General features: G+C 43.5%; 1 long non-coding RNA gene across 1 annotated transcript in view; it reads left to right on the top strand.

Annotated features, from left to right (window-relative positions):
* Nucleotides 1–2,072: 2,072 nt before the first annotated feature.
* The window catches only part of LOC309861031, a 34,780-nt gene continuing 19,278 nt past the window's right edge, over nt 2,073–17,574 (top strand). Inside the window, exon 1 of the long non-coding RNA XR_014309742.1 lies at nt 2,073–2,158. This is a non-coding gene — a long non-coding RNA (uncharacterized lncRNA). The remainder of the gene's footprint in view (nt 2,159–17,574) is intronic.

The following is a 17,574-nucleotide window of genomic DNA, read 5'->3' as shown; positions in this document are numbered from 1 at the left end:
TTTCCTGAGGACAGATTTTGAGCAAAGCACAGATTCCACAGGTAAATCATTAGTGGGGTGGCTGAGATCTCTATGGAGGGCTTTGATGAATAAATCTGCCCTAAGAGACCAGTCCTTGGCAAAGCCTGTCAGTCACAAGGTTCCAGGGGTCTCTCCCAGTTTGTGCCACAGAGCCTGACCATCTAGGAGCGGACTTAGCGTGGAGCCAGAGAAAGCTCCCCCTCCCCCCGTCACCCCAGGACCGTCTCTTTACCCAGCCCTGGCTGTGGGGGGAAGCTTCCAGCTCCCGCAGGAGCATGCAATTCAAGCCAGAATGTTTTATCACCCTTGATACGTTGGCTGCCAAGCTGGGCTCTTACGGGCTTGACATAGGGCAGAGAATCTTGGCGTGCAGAAGATTGTCCTGTGGCTAATGGGCTGCATGTCTCTGGAAAAGATGTGATCTCTCTGGACTTCCATTTCCCTCACTTTGGAAGGAGGGATTTGGACCAGTTCAGATACAAAGTAACAAATAACAGATGGGTTCCATCTCCCCTTTCCATCTCCCAACAGTTTTTTGCCATGGTCGAAGAACTCTGAGGCTACCTCCAGAAAAGAAGACAGCATTCTTCTATCAGATTCCTCCAAAACAGGAATAGCCTCAGGTATTAGTGCTCTGTTGCTGCTGTAACAAATGACCTACACCTTGTGGCTTAAAACAACACAAACATATCCTCTCATAATTGAGGTCAGAAGTCTGAAATCAGTTTCACCGGGCTGACCTCAAGGAATTGGAAGGGCTGGTTCCTGAGGGAGTCTTCAAGAAGAGAATTTCCTCCCTTGCCTTTTTCAGCTTCCGGTGGCCCACCTTTGTTTTTCTTGGCCTGTGACCCCTTCGCCCATCTTCAAAGCACACCACACCAAACTTTGTCTCCATCATCAAATCATCTTCTCCCCGTAGTTAAATCTCCGTCTGCCTCTTATAAAGACCCCTGTGATGACATTAAGGCCCACCAGCGGGGTAATCCAGGATCGGCACTCCATCTCCAGATTCCTAGCTTACTGGCATCTGCAGAGTCCCTTGTCCCATATAAGGAAACACAGCCGCTGGCTGTGGGCATTAGGACATGCTATCTTTTGGGGACCCATTATTCCGCCGGCCCCACCTGCCACCTGGCACTCATTTGCAGTCCCTACCGTCAGCCTAGAATTAGAACTGGAATGGAATAATGGAATAATTCTAAGTTAGTGTGTGAGGCCTGGCATATGGGAGCTGTAAGGGAGGAAAAGATTGCACGTGGCCTTTTCTCTGTTTCAAGAATCATGCCAGCCTCATTGAAATTCCACATCCCACTGCCTTCTCCTGACACTGTATCATTTACAATGCTCCTGAGGCTAGTACAGTGACTCATTATTATTAGTTAATGAAGCATCTAAGGCCTAAGCCCACAGTCAGCAGCTGGGATAAAGAATGAGGACAGAGCTGGGCTGAAGGGAGTCTGCAGCTCAGATGCCGACTGGAGGAGACAGAGGCCATGCTGTCCTCAGGCATTCATTTCACAAACATTTACTGAGCGCTTAGGAATGGTTAGTAATGGATCCTGGAACCAGACGGGTAGTCCCGACCCCAGAGAATTCACAGGCCAGCGGGAGAGACAGACAAGATGCCCACAAAAACGCTGCGATGGGGGTGGGTGTTGGGGAGCAGGGAGGACGTTCTCTCCTCAGGCGGTCAGGGCAGGAGGCCTCGCAGAGGAGGGACAGTTGCCCTGGTCTTGAAGGGTGACGAGACATTCTGAGTTGCGGAAAAGGAAGGGAAGGGGACTTCAGCAGGAGAAACAGGTGCTAACAGGAACAGTGAAAAGGCACTTTTTTTTTTTTTTTTTTTTTTTTTTTTTTCATGGCGGCTGGAGCAAAATGCAGAGATATTCTGGCAGGAGGAAAAGAAGATCTGGAAAATTTGCCTTGAGGCTGCAGGGGTGGCAGGGAGGTGACATTTGGCTGGTAATGGGAACATGGGCAGAGCCCACTGGGGAGTCTGGCATGGGGAATAAAGAGCCAAACCAAACCACTGTCTGAATAAATTCAGTAGGCTGCAGGGAGAGGCCAGACGCTGACGTGGTGAAGACGGAGTTGGGTTCACACGTCAGCTCTAATGCAGACCAGCTCTGTGACTCTGGTGAGTCCCTTGCCCATTCTGGGCCTCAGTTTCCTCACCTACAAAACGGGAAGAATCATAACCCCCTGTGGGGATGGTTATGTGGTGAGGGCCTTGTCTGTCTTGTATTCAGCTGTACACGCTGCATCTGGGGCTTGTCCGTAAACTGAATGAATAATGTCGGGAAGAAAGTTTAGCAGAGTGTCTGATGAACAATGAACTTTTAGTGAGTGAATTAATGTATTAAGTTTAGGAGGAAAGTTCAGTGATATCAGCCCTAATGTCTCACTGGGTGACCCCTGATAGTCCTGATAAATGCTCACCCCCTAGGGGAACATGGCAGCCTAGAACTATGGGAAAGATCCCCGACTCTGGATTAGGGGAGCGAGTGGCCCTTGGCTCCAGTTCTGTCACTCACAGACTATGAGTCTGTGGATGCCCAACTCTTTGGCTTCCTCTAGGCCACACCCAATCCAGCTTTGCCTCTTTTCTAGACAAGTGACTGAGGACTAGAGAAGGCTACCAAGACTCTGGGCTTCTTGATGAGCTCCATGCCCGTTCCTTCCTTTGCCATTAGCAGTCCCACAAAACTTCTAGAACTTTCCATGGGTCTTGCGCCATAGAAAGAGTATGACCTCTGGAGCTATGCCAAAGCTGTATGACCTGGGACAACTTTAGCCTCTCTGACCTCAGAGAGTTTTTATTCATTTTTCTGGGCATACTAGTTTCTGGGTTTGAATCCTAGTTCCAGAATTCTTTGACTGTGGGGCTTCAGGAACTTCTCATCTCTGTTCTTCGTGCCTACCGTCTGAGTCACAACATGTCCTCCCAGACTTACCTGAGGACCGGTTCCCAAAGCTGGCATAACTGGACTCACCCTTAAAGACTGGGTCCTACCTCTGGCTGTCCAGCTGCCAATCCCACCTGGGCTGAGTCTCTTGACTCTGGGTACCAGTGTTGGTGATCCAGGAGTTTTCATTCAGCCTACGGATGGAACATGGTCTCCTGCCCCAGGGCTGGAAGGTCCCTCTGGACGAAACTGCTGAAAGCTGATTCTTCCCATTTCCACCTCAAGGCTAAGAGGGGATGGTGACGCTGACTACTGGACCCAAGGGGATAAATATTTCCAGAGAAAGGACTTAAAAAAAGGAACCCTCTTAATCCCTCTCTGGTTTTGGATTTCACTTTAATAAGCTATCATTAACTTTTGGGGTTCCTCAAGTAAGAGAAGATGGTGGCTTTCCCTTCAAGTGTTTCAGGAGACTGCTTCCCTCATGTTACCAACAAAAGCCACGAGAAGTGAGGACAAGTAAAGTGAGAAGAAGGTGTCTTCTGGGGCTTCAGGGAGGGAGAGGAGGTCAAGAACAGCCCTGTCACTGCTCAGTGTACTTTCTCCCTCCTTGTCTTTATTTCTCTCTCTCTCTCTCTATCTATCTCTCTCTCTCTCTCTCTCTCTCTCTCACACACACACACACACACACACATTCATTCATTCAGTTGGTTAACTTCTATCAGTTGTGCATGACCTTGATCTTAAAGCAGAATAAGACAGTGAGGAAGAGTTTAGGCCCTAAGTGATCTGGCCCCAGGGTAGGAATCCCAGTTCTGCCCCAGCAACCTTGGACAAGATTCTCAACCCTCCATGAGTTTCAGGTTCTTCATCTGGAAAAGGGGGAAATAATAGTACCTGCATGATAAGTTTGTTGGTGAGGATTAAATGAAATAAGACATGTAAATAAAGTACCAAGACATGTAAATAAAGTACCAAAATAAGTAGTCTTCAAATAGAAGTCATTGCTATTATAATTGATTGTCATTACAATCTCCATAAGAATGTAAGTCCTGTGAGGACAAGGTCACTATCTGCCTTGTTCACCATTCTGTCCTCATCACCTAGGACAGTGGCTGGTATATTGTCAATACTCAATAAATATTTGGAGAATCAATTAATAATCATATTTCTTGGAAGCATGGTTTATTCTCCCTGCTATGTGATTTCTAGAACTAGCCCACAGCACCTGGACACAAGAATTATTGCAAGACCTTCCAGTGAGCCAGGCACCAAAGCTGAGGGCCTTATCCTACATTGATTTTCTTGCCTCTGCTTCCCTCACATTGTGAATTCCTCAAGAAGTAACAGCAGCTGTGCTAACTCATATTTGCACTCGGCAAAAAATTTTTTTTAAGATTTTATTTATTTATTTGACAGAGAGAGAGAGATCACAAGTAGGCAGAGAGGCAGGCAGAGAGGAGGAAGCAGGCTCCCCACCGAGCAGAGAGCCTGATGTGGGGCTCGATTCCAGGACCTTGAGATCATAACCTGACCCAAAGGCAGAGGCTTAACCCACTGAGCCACCCAGGCGTCCCTCTGCAATTTTTTTCTGAAAAAGCAGATAATCAAGCAGCCTACGTTACACATGAGGAAACTAAGCCCCAGTGGGTTAACACACTCATTCCAGAGCTGAAGGGGCAGGTCTGGTCCCTAGAAGGCCAGACCAGCACTCTGTTGCCCCCATCACCAATGACTCAACATGGATGGGGCCACCAATACCAGCAGACAGTGAGTAAGGTAGCAGAGGAGGAGAGAACTCGCTGCTTCCACCTGAATTCCACAGACACCTGCATGACCCCCTGGGAGGGTCCCCTATGCCAACATGATGTGCTTTTCATTAAAGCAGTGCTCCCTCAACAGTAGTCTTTGGAAATGCCAAATTTAATTAAAACCCTAATTCTAATAAACATACCATAGATTAAACCCAGCCAGAGCAGCTTCCTGCTGGGTGAACTTCTCACATGCTTCACTAATCAAAATTGTCTCCAGCAAAAGGGCTTGTTTGGGAACATCCTGTCCATCAGGCATCCTCACTCAGAGAAGGGCCTTGGCCATGGCCCCCAACGTCACTGACTCCAGGCTTCCAAACACATAGATCAGAGTGGAAACAGCTGGATGTGGTCCCTAACCAGCCCCTGATATGGGCTGATGCTTAACCAGATAGAATCAGCATCATCGGCATTTGAAGGGGCTCTGGAGATCATCTGGCTCACGAAAGAGGGGAAACTGAGGACTAGAGAGAGGCATGGAAAGAGATCTGTCAGGAGAAGGGACCCAGGTCTCCTACCTCCCAGCTCAGTGCCCTTTCCACTAATCACCTTGGCTGTGCCAGCTGGTAGCTGTGTAATGTTGACTAAATTCATTCTTTCTCTGAACTTCAAATTCCTGTTCTATATCATTGAAAAGGCTGGATTAGAGCAGTGGTCTCAACCTTCACCACACACTCAAAACATTCAGGAAGCTTTTCAAAATCCCAGTGTCTTAGGCTTACCTGACACCAATTCATCAGAGCCCTGGAGTGATCCTGGGACGAGTGTTTTATAAAATTCTTCAGGTGATTTCAATTGCATGCAGGAGTGAGAACCAGTAGACTAGATAATCACTAAGACTCTCTTTTGCTCTAACACTTTATGAGTTTGGAATTTCTCTACTTGGAACCCTCTGTACATCACACACTCCCATGCCCTCCACACACACACCTACCCCACAACTGATCTGAGCAATTCCTTCTCATACTTCAAGTCCTAGTTTAAATATCCCCTCATTTTACTAAGAGAGGAAGGCTTACTTGAGCTCTTACTTTTCATAGCCTGAATCAAATGATTATTATATTATATTGGTTGGTAATTTTATTTTCTGGCTATCTTCCCTGTAAACTGAGTCACAGCAGAGACTTAAAGTAGTGCACAGACTTGAAGATTGCCCCAATTACCTCCATCTCCTATATCAACACCCATGTGTGGTTCCCTTCCCCACCCCTGCCACCTTGAGTGTGGCAAGGACCATGACTTGCTTCTAATCCAGGCAATATGACAAAGGTGATGGGATGTCAATTCTGATTGACATAAAATTGTAATTAATATCTATAGTGCTAGGAAACTCCTTCTCTTACTGGCTTTGATGAAGCAAGTGGCTGTTTTGGGGAGGGTCATAGGGCAAGGAACTGAGGGTGACCTCCAGCCAACAACTAGCTGGGAACTAAGGCTCTTAGTCTTAGCTTGCAAGTATCTGAGCCCTGCTAACAACTGGGCTGGGAAGTGGGTCTTTCCCCAACCAAACCTTCAGATGAGAACCCAGCCCTGGCTGACACTTTGATTGCAAACTTGTAGAAGACCCAGACAAGCTGTGCCTGGGATTCTGATCCACAGAAACTCTGAGATCACAATTGTGTCTTGTTATAAGCTGCTAAGTTTGTGGTGATATTATTACATGGCAACAGATAACAAATAAACTGGCTTATTTCATTCTTGGCATCTACTACAGTACATGACACATCAGAGGTGCTGAAAAGTATTTGGCAAATAAATGACTTAATTAATTAATCAGTATAATGACTTTAAGTCCTTTGAATCCAACACTTGCCCAATTATTTTCCCTTTCTTTCTCCTAGGGACAAGCTGATTGCTCAAAATTCAATGTCAGTCTCAGCCCATCAAGCAAGGATGGTACTCTCAAACCTTTCACTCTTAGGAGGAAAAGTGGGACGCACACACTGTTATTATAATGATAACTGTGATTTAGCTTAATGAAATCAACATGTGGCTAAATAACTGTTTGCTGAGTATAAACTGTTGTCATTATTAATAGACAATTTCCTCTACCCAGTAAATGCAGTGCAGTGATCCAGGTGAGGGAATAATCATGGATTTATTGATCCCAAATCATTTCAAAGACACAGAGGATGCCACTGATCACCATGGGTTGCCTTTGGGTGACACTGGCCTTTAGTCACAGCCCACACCTGGAGTCTCCCACACAGTCTTGGCTTTTAGGTATGCTCATGTTAGTCAATCAAAGCAGACTGCCATAAGGTTCAGTCCTGCCTGGGTATTTACTGTGGCTTTTTTGTGGTCTGAACGACAGCAGAAACTTCTCATGCTGCTCTGGCCAGTCTCCACAGGGTTTTGACAGGTACTCTGCAGACTCAGGAGTGGCTCTATGATGTTATCAGATGTTCCGAGGTCACCTGGAGTCACCAATAGAGAGTTAGACAGGATCACAAGGCAAGACCTCACTGGCTTCTGCTTACTAAGAACCCAGCTGACTGGTACTCTGATAAAGTTCTAGTACACTGCTTGTGACTAGGCCTTGAGAGTTAACTAAAGGACTCCATGGACCCTGCTGAAAGCATGTTGGAGGGTCTCAGGGAAAGCGTGGAGGGACTTTCTTAGAGAACTTTTGTGGCTGGGGCTGGGTAGGTAGTGTGTGGTGGAGCCTGGGGCAGAAAAAGCTTCTGGCCCTGTCTTCTCCCTCTTACTCTGCTTCTTCCTAATTCTCATCTGCATCTGATTATGGCTCAGAGCAATCATTGCCCCTACCCACCCATTCATCAGTGCTCTGAGGCTATGGGTCCAAGTGATGTGCTCCTTCCTTGTGACAGCTGCTGCTGAAGGAGGTTTTCTGTGGGGCAGAACCCACAACAACAGGACAAGTAACAGGAGTTCCCATGATATGATCACTTACCATGTACAGTGTGCTAGACTCCTTGTGCACATGATCTCACTTAATACTCATGACAGTCAAGAGAATAGCTCATTCCTGTTGTACAGTCAAGGAAATTGGACCTCGGGTTAAAGCTTTGCTTCATGTCAGGACACTCTCGGGTCTCTGTATGGCTATATCTAACTTAAAACTCCCCAATTCTCCAATGTCCTCATCTATAAGATATGAATAATACAAGGTGTAAGGATTGGTACATTCATTTATCATGCAGGAAATATTTATGGAGATCTAGACACTGTTCTAAGTGCTAGAGACTCCATAGTGGAAAAAAACCAGACAAGTATCTTCTTTCATGGAGCGTACAAGTGAAATTATTACACAAATGTGTGTAATGTTTAAACTATAAAAAGTGCCATGAATGGTATGCATATAGTAGTATAAAAGTATGTGATAGTGAAAATTGACTAAGAAAAGGCAGTTAAGGATGGATTCCTGAGAATTTATATTTGAACTGAGGAGCTAACTAGGTAAAATAGGAAAGCAAGGACTTTCCAAGTAAAGGTAACAGAATGTACAAAAGCCCTGTGGTGAGAAGGTATGAAGAAAGTACAAGAGTGAGAAAAAGACCTTGAGGGCAAAAAGCGAAGCAGGAGAGAAGAATGCGGTATCAGATGGCAGTGAAGAGAAAAGTCTGATCTCTGCTTGGTCGGGGGTAGAAGCTAAGATGAGGACTGTGCTTTTATGGGGCTTACAGCCTAGCAGGATAATTAGAATAGAGACAAATGATTAAACAAGAGCTTTCCAAATGGCAGTGCAAAGCTCTGAAAAAGTAAACTGAGGTGATATGATAAAGTTGGTAATTTTGAACTAAGTAATTCAGACAACCTCGCCAGCCCTCCAGCTGAGAACAATAAGAAAAGATGGACAATTTTTAAAAAATCGACTTGAGTGTATCATAGAACTAATGAGGGCAGTGAAGAATCACTGAACCAAAAACTCAGGAGGAATTAGAGATGTGAGTCCAGAATTTTGTCCTGGAGGACTCTGCTCATCCAAATGAGTCAGCTTAGAGTCTGAAAAGTGCTCCTCTGACAGTCTCTCAGGGCTGAGAGGACAAAAATTAATGTCCACGACCCACTGTGTCTGAGCAGAAACTCAAAATTGCCATATTACAGTATAAATAAAGGTAAACCAAGAGCAAACAGACCCTCCAGCTAGCAGCAGCCTAAATGACACATTACTTTCAAAGGAGCAGAAATTAGACCAACAGCTCACTTCTCAAGAGAAACAATGGAAGACAAAAAACAATGAGATAATATCTTTAAACCAACAAAAGAGAACACCTCCAGTAAAATTCTAAATGTAGCAAGAATATCCTTCAGACATAAATATGAAATGAAGGCATTTCATACAAACTATATTTTGTCTGAAAGAACTTATTGGTGTCAGACTTACACTAAAGGAAATAGTAACTGGTGTTTTCTTGGGCAGAAGGAAGATATTTCACGTAGAAAGGAAAAGAAGTCAGACAGGAAGAACATGGTAAATATGTGAATAAATCTAAGTGGTTAATTACTTTACAAAGGTAAGGGAGACTTCCATGCATATGGAAGTCCACGACAGGGACATCTATAGATGGAAAGAAGATTAATGGATTTTTAGGGCTGGGGGTGGAGATGCGGGACAGAGACGGGGAACAACTACAGGGTGTGGAGTGTCTTTTTAAGTGATGGACATGTTCTAAAATTGACTGTGGTGATAGTTGTACATATCCCTGAATGTAGTAACAGCCATTGAATTGTACACTTTAATGGGCAAATTACATGGTTTATGAATTATATCTTAATACAGCTGTTTAAAACGGAGATATTCCTACGGTGTTTAAAATACACTTAGAAATAAAATACAGGAGAGTAATAACATGTAAATTGAAAAGAGTTAAAGCATCCCGAGCTTCTTGCAGTGTCAGGAATAAATATATCATAAATTTTGATATAGATATTGAAGGGTACCTGGGTGGCTCAGTCGTTGAGCATCTGCCTTCGGCTCAGGTCATGATCCCAAGGTCCTGGGATTGAGCCCCGCATCAGGCTCCCTGCTCGGCAGGAAACCTGCTTCTCCCTCTCCCACTCCCGCTGCTTGTGTTCCCTCTCTTGCTATTGCTCTCTGTCAAATAAATAAATATAATAAAATCTTTTTTTAAAAAGATAGAGATATTGATACAGACATCAGATATAAATAGTCTAAATGCTCCAGTTAAAACAAAGATTATCAGCCTGGGTTGAAAAACCAGCAACAAAGGTTTAGAAAAGACATGTCCAAAACTTAAGAATACAAAAAGGCGGAGAGTAAAGGGGTAGAAAAATACTAGTAAAGATGTACCATGCAAATACTAATCAAAAGGAAGCTGGCATAACTTACCATGTTAATAGCAAGTGGACTCCAAGACAGAAAACTACTGTAAAGGCACAAGCTGGCTCTATCACTGGAACGTGAAGCTCTTGATCTTGGGGTTGTGGGTTTGAGCCCCAGAGTGGGTGTGGAGATGGTTTATTTATTTTTTTTTTAAAGATTTTATTTATTTATTTGACAGAGAGAGATCACAAGTAGGCAGAGAGGCAGGCAGAGAGAGAGAGGAGGAAGCAGGCTCCCTGCTGAGCAGAGAGCCCGATGCGGGACTCGATCCCAGGACCCTGAGATCATGACCTGAGCCGAAGGCAGCGGCTTAACCCACTAAGCCACCCAGGCGCCCCTGGAGATGGTTTAAAAATAAAATCTTTTTTAAAAAAGTAGTATAGTGATAAAGAGCCACTTTTCTTAATGATAAAGCAATCAGAGAAATGGATAATAAATTTAAATTTGTATGTACCTGATTACATGGCCTTAAATATATATATTTAAGATGCATATATATGTTTTATTCATTTTTTTACTAGGCAAGCCATAATTATAGTGGAAGACTTTATCAGTAAATGATTTTTTAAAAAGCAGACCAAAAAAGCATGCATACAAAAGACTTAACAAGACAATTAGCAATATCTACCTAGAGGTAAAATTCAAAACTACAGAACAGGCCTCTTTTCAAGCACACAATTACAAAAATAGGCCATATTTGGGCTATAAGGCAAGTCTCAGCGAGGCTTGAAGGTAAGAAATTATATAGAGCATATTCTTTGGTGAAAATGGCAATTAAGGAGCACCTGGGTGGCTCAATGGGTTAAAGCCTCTGCCTTCGGCTCGGGCCCTGATCCCAGGGTCCTGGGATTGAGCATCGGGCTCTCTGATCAGCAGGGAGTCTGCTTCCTCCTCTCTCTCTCCCTGCCTCTCTGCCTGCTTGTGATCTGTCAAATAAATAAATAAATTTTTTTAAATGGCAATTAAGCTGTAAATCAATAATAAATGTATAACTAGGAATCTCCCTATATTTTGAAAATAACAAATACATTGTTAAATATTCTATAGAAACAAAAAGTAGTAACAATGTAAATTAGGATATATTTCGTCTGCAATTTTTAATTAAAATGACATGTTTAGAACATTGAGATACAGTTAAAATGTATTTAGAAATATATAGCTTTAACTACACATGTTAGAAAATAGGAAAGGCTGAAAATTAATTATTCATCTCAAAACAATAAAAAAAACCCCCAACAGACTAAATCCAAAATAAATTTTTTTTTCAAAATAAAGTTTTAAAAATTAAATTAAGAACAGAAATTAATAAAATAAGAAAACAGCCATGTAATAGGCAGGATCAATAAAGCCAGAAGTTTGTCCTATGAAGAGACTAATAACACTGATAAAGAGCTGGAAAGTCTGATCAAAATAAGAGAAAGTAGAAACAGATAGCCAACAAAAAGAGGGCTGTCACTACATACTCTACTGAATTTAAAACATAATAAAATAGTATAAATACTATAAACTATTTTACACCAGTAAATTTGAAATAAATTAGGTAAAATGAGCACATTTCTGGCAAAGCACAAATTATTAAAATAGACACAAGAAGAAATAAAAAATCTGAATAGGACTACTTATAATTCATATTTAAAACTGTCTCTCAGGGGTCCCTGGGTGGCTCAGTGAGTTAAGCCTCTGCCTTTAGCTCAGGTCATGATCTCAGGGTCCTGGGATCGAGCCCCGCATTGAGCTCTCTGCTTGGCGGGGAGCCTGCTTCCTCCTCTCTCTCTGCCTGTCTCTCTGCCTACTTGAGATCTCTCTCAGTCAAATAAATAAATAAAATTTTTAAAAAAATAAAATAAAATAAAACTGTCTCTCAAAGAAGATTTTAGGCATAGATGGCTGCATAGGGAAATGCTATTATATGTATTATACCAGTACTTCTAGGAAATGGAAAAAAAGGAAAGGAAATACTTCTCAACTAATTTTTTGAAACAAAATGCTTTTCAATTCATTTTATGATATAAAATTTTGATACCAAACATGGACAAGAATAATATAAGAAAAGAGAATTACAGACCAATCTCATTCATGAAAATAAATGCAAAAACACTCATTAAAATATTAGGGAAATGATTCTAGCAATACATAATTAGGATATACTTACCAACCAAATTAGGTTTGTTCCTACAGGCAAGGTTGTGTTTTTTAAATGTTTTTTAAATAGTCAATACAATTCACTATGTTAATTATAAAAAAGGAGAAAAATCAAATGATAATCTCAATAGGTTCATAAAATGCATATAATAAAATTTAATATCTAGTCATAATATAAAACTTTTAGAAAACCAGTACTAAAAATGGAATTTATTTAAATAAAAGTATCTTGAAAAACATCTTAGTGCAAACATCCTACGTGATATTGAAAAGCTAAGAGCTTTTCTTGGAGATGTGGAATGTGTCAAGGATGCATGCTATCCCCACTTCTATTCAACATTATAGTGAACATTTTGGCCAGGGTGGTAAGGTAACAAAAAAATTTAAAGCATAAGGACTGGACAGCAAAAAATAAAATTATCATAATTTATACTTGATCTGATTATACAGAGAAAGAATTCATGAGAATCTGTTGATAAATCACTTATACATAAAAATCAGTAACCGATGGATTATAGACATGAATCTGAAAAACAAAACAATGGAGCTTTGAAAAGATAACAGATATGTTTTCCTGTGAAGGAGAATTTTTTTAAAAAATAGCATTCAAAAAGCACTAATCATAAATGGGGTAAAAAGGTACAAATTTGACTACACTAAAATTTAGAATCTCTATTTATTATAATCATATCTTTAAGGAAGTGAAAAACCAAGCTCTGCATAAAAGGATAATATATCTTCAAAAACAGTAACTGACCAATGGGTCATAATCTGAATATATAAAGAGCTGTTACAAATCAATTAAAAAAAAAAAGACAACTCAATAGAAAAGAAGACCTGAGGCTTGAATGGGAATCTCACACACACAAGAAAGATTATCAGAATGACTAAGGAACATAAGAAAAACTTTCCACCTTCATTATTCACCAGAAAATGCAGGTTCTGGCAGTTTCTGTCCCAAATATATGTGCAATAGGAATTTGTATGCAGTTGCACCAATAAATCTAAACAAGCATGTTTATTGTAGTATTTATTATTTATAAGAGCCAGAAGTGTAGAGACAATCCAACGTCTCTCAAGAGAAGAGTGGATAAGCAAGCTGTGGTATGTTCATACGATGGAGTATTACACAGCCATGGAAGCTGGTAGGTTGCAGCACATCCCGTGTGGAATGAAGATATGCGCCAACCATGAGGGGCACGGAACCATCCCATGTAGCCAAAGTTTAGTATTAGACAAAATGCATTTTAGTGTTTAGGGATGCATCCTTAGGTAGGAAAAGTACTTTCTTTTAATGCAAAGAAATTGTGTCACTCGGTCCACTCATGAGAGAGATGTCATCACACAATGTATTTTAACAGAGAGAAGGTCAAGCATCGTCCATAGTCAAAAACTGAAAGGGCAAAAGTAGTCCACAGAGTTGGGAACTGTGGGAAGAAGCCTCTGGGCCAATGGAGAAAGGAGGCAGGACTGAGTGGAAGCTTCGTGTCTTAGAGCTGGACTGACTCCTCTGCGGGGGGGGGGGGGGGGGGGGTTGGCTGGCCGCTGGCAGGCACCGATGTCTCTCAAGAGCCACCATGAGACTGTTTCTGTGAGCGCCCGGAAAACTGAGTCGGGATCTACTGCTGCTCCTGAGGTACAGTGCTTTGTTGTCGTGAAGCTGCCAGGTCCAGAAAGCGAACAGGACAAAGAGAGTCATTTCTCCCTCTTCTGGGCTCTCCCCACAGGGCTGTAGGCAGCATCCAGGAGGAAGCTAGCTCTAGAAGATAAAAGGGGCTTGCAGGGTCCCGGGTTTGGCAGAAGTTAACAAGGTGAGGTGAGGGCAGAGTGACCCTCGCTTATGAATCTACACAGACATGATTACTGAAGGTCAAATTTGCCTTGAGGACGAAGGGAGGGGTGCACTGGGGAGAACCATTTAGGAACAGAGGAGAGCCGCTTTCTGGGGTGCAGCCAATATTTTATTTCTTAATGTGGAGTGGGGGCTACGTGGCTGTTTGGTTTATCCTCCCCCACCTGGCTGCAAACCTGTTCTATGTGCTTTGCTGAGTGTGTGTTATTTTTCACAACTGAAAGCGAAGTAAAAATGTTAATGGAATAACATGGGGAGGAGAACAGTGTTGCTGTGGATTGGAGGACCAGAAGAGACTTCTCTGGGGAGGGGATATCTGAGCCCAGTTTGAATAGTCAGAGGGGCCAGCCATGCCTGGAGCCACATACAACCTTCCAGACAGAGGCGATGGGTGCCCTACAGCTCATGAACACAGGCCTGGCAGTGTGCAGGGGGGCCTGGAGGAAAACAGGTGGCAAGAGGCAGCTGCTGTGGAAATTGTGAGGGAGCAAGTGGAGGTGGGCCTGGCTCTGAGGGTGGCTCAGGGGCTCAGGTACAGAAGAGGGAGAGCACCCAGAGACTGAGCAGTCCCTTACCCATGGAACAGCCAATAAAACACACCTGGCCACTCTGAGCACACCTGTCCTTGGTCCCAGCCTCCTGGAAAATGTCCCCATGTGCCGAGAGGGGATTCTGGGACAGAGAGGCCAGCAGATGGACTGCCTCTGGAGAGAGTCCCTGAAGTTTCTGAACCAACTCCTGTCTGCATTCCTGGGGCTGGCAGGGGCTTCTGGAAAGAACAGCCAGATCTGAGCCAGTGCTGTCTCATTTCCCTCTTTCTCACTTTCCTCCCTCCAGCCTTTCCTTTCTTATTAGTTCCTTATCCTTCCCTCTTTCCTTCCTTCCTTCACCCCTCCCTCCCTTCTTCCCTCCATCTGTCCTACCTGCCCCCCACACACATTAACTAACACACAATCAGTCATAACACATATGTATATAAACACACACACCCTACACGTCCACCTCCTATACACACACACATTCATATCTACGTACACAGACAAGCTGTATCACACAACATATGCAGGTTCATTCATACATATTTCAGATATACTCCTCTTGCCCCTGCAGAGCAGTTTAAAGTTCAGCTTTCAAGTTCATAGCCTCTTTGCAAGTCATAGTAGCTCCAGTTGACAGGGGAAGAAATTCAGGCTCAGAGAATATCTTCACGGTCACTGGAAGTGCCATTGGGATGGGCACTCGGTTGGCCTGCTCTGTGCTTCCTCCACCCCTGGGAACCCACACAATTTTAAGTGCTCTCCAAAGTGGGCTGCACCCACCAGCAGTGGTTGAAAACACACGCTTCCTCGCGCCCTCCCGGACATTTCACATCATCAAGCTTTGTTTTGCCATCTGTTGGAATTAAAAATGGCATGGCTTTGTTTTAATTTGCATTTTGTGGGGAGCTTTCTCAGAAAAAGAGACCCTTGGTCCCAATCTCAGCCATTCTGAACTGAGACTCGAGACTCTGCGTGACTGACCACTTTCCCAGGAGATGGGAGGTGAGTTTGGGGGGACTGGCGGCCTGGGATTCAGCAAGGTCCCTTCCAGCTTTGTTGCTCTCCTCCCGGGCCCAGGACTCCTTTAGGCTCAGGGTGTCCATCATCTTTTCCACTTACAATGCTGTTTTCTCCGTGAGGAAAGATTTTAAGACATAGGAAGTCCTGGCAACTGCGGCCATTTACGAAGTTGGCTCTTGTAGCCGTATTTTAGGTATCGCACTAAAGAAATCCCACCCTATGGAAAGAAAAGATTAATATGCACAAAGAATCCAGGTACCATGCCGGGCTTGCTAGACACCTCACTTCTATGAAGTCATTTAAATATCACAACTGCTTTGGGCAGCACTATCTCCTCTGTGTTACACATGAGGGAACTCAAGCTCAGAGACTTAATAATTCCCTTGAGGTCACACAGCTTGCAAGGGGCCCCTAACCTGGATCTGTCTGGCTCTGAAGCCTGGGCTCTAACTCACAAATTAGGGTTTCTTCGAAGAGAGAGACCATCAATGGCCAGTGCCTCTTTCCCACAGATACCCAAAGGATTCTGCTCACTTTGTCTCCTAAGTGCTGCACCCACCCTGCCTGAACTACCATGTTCTAGACTCTTGGAACACCCTGGAAGGTGCATGTATTTTGTGGAAAGGGGATTATTTTATTGTACTTAGCATGCAGTAGCTTATTTGATTCAATCCTGGGGAATTCATTCCTGCAAATATGGACTGCAGGATAGATGGACCGGGTGGGGTTGGGGGAGGGGGGAGAGGATGTCTCCTAGAATCCCTGCTGCTCCCATCTCCTGGGCTAATGTGGAAAAAGAGAGGCATCAAAGGGACTTGTCTCACTGAATTACGATCACTTTTTCAATTTCCTGAGCTTTTCTCTTATTTCTGGGAAATTTTAAAAAGACAACATCTACCCAATAGCCAAATATCCACCATCCAAAAAATGACCATTCAAAAACCATTTGTCAAACGTTTTCAATCTATTAAAACTAAAATAAGCAACATGTTGCTCATCTAGAGACGAAACCCCCTTGGCTTGCCATTCTAGATTTCATTTCCTTCCCACCTCATCCCCCAGCACCCTGGTCATAAATTTAGATTATTTCTGCCTAATCCGTTTTGTATTTATACCTATAAGTATGTGTTAAGTACATGTATGATGAACAAATAAAAATTAAACATTGAATATGTATGAATGGTACCATACTCTACCTATCATTCCATTCCCTGCTTTTCTTTTCTTTAGGCTATACCACTCTTTAAAAGTTGAGAAACATGTCTCACTTCATCCTGGTGGTCTAGTGCGTTCTGAATGCTCAATGAATCAGGAAGGAAGGAAGGGAGAAGAAAGGGAGGAAAGGCAGGGAGGGAGGGAATGTGGAGGAGGGGGTGGGAGAGAGAGAAGAAGGGAAGGTGGGGAAAGAAGCGGGGGTGGGGGGTAGGGGGTGTGGGAGGGAGGAAGGATCCCTCTCTTGAATCAAAACTTCTTGTGTGGCTCCCGATTAGAAGTGAGAGAGAAGACAAAAGCATTCTAAGTCCGCCATACCGTATTTCCTTGACTGGGAGTTCACATCCCATTAGGGTAGACAGCCTCTCTACCCTTTGATCTGCTCACCATCCTGCTCTCTGGGGAAGTCCAGGCTTGGCTTCGAGAAGCTCCAAGCCACACAGCTGCCTAATGTGCTTAGCTCCAGTGTGGTTCAACTCTCACTGGTCATAAATCAACCAGCCAAGGCTGAAGCCTGCATGACTCTCTAGCTCTCAAAAACCCTCAAGGATTTGGGGAATTAGTTGCCAGTTCAAACACTTGTCTTCCCTCCTTTCCTTCTCCCACTCTGCCTTTGTCACTGTCAACCACAGAGCGCCTTTCTCCAGGACGGTCTCTACCTCAGTGAGTGTCTTTCTCTCAGACTATCTCTCTGCCTCTGATTAAAATTACGCCTCTGTCTTCCTTTCTGCAGGCCCAAATCTTCCTTCCCGGGCTTCTCCCC

The sequence above is a fragment of the Mustela nivalis genome (genome assembly GCF_964662115.1).
Source record: "Mustela nivalis genome assembly, chromosome: 3".
NCBI classification, from domain to species: domain Eukaryota; kingdom Metazoa; phylum Chordata; class Mammalia; order Carnivora; family Mustelidae; genus Mustela; species Mustela nivalis.
This window is presented reverse-complemented; position numbering and strand designations above follow the sequence as displayed.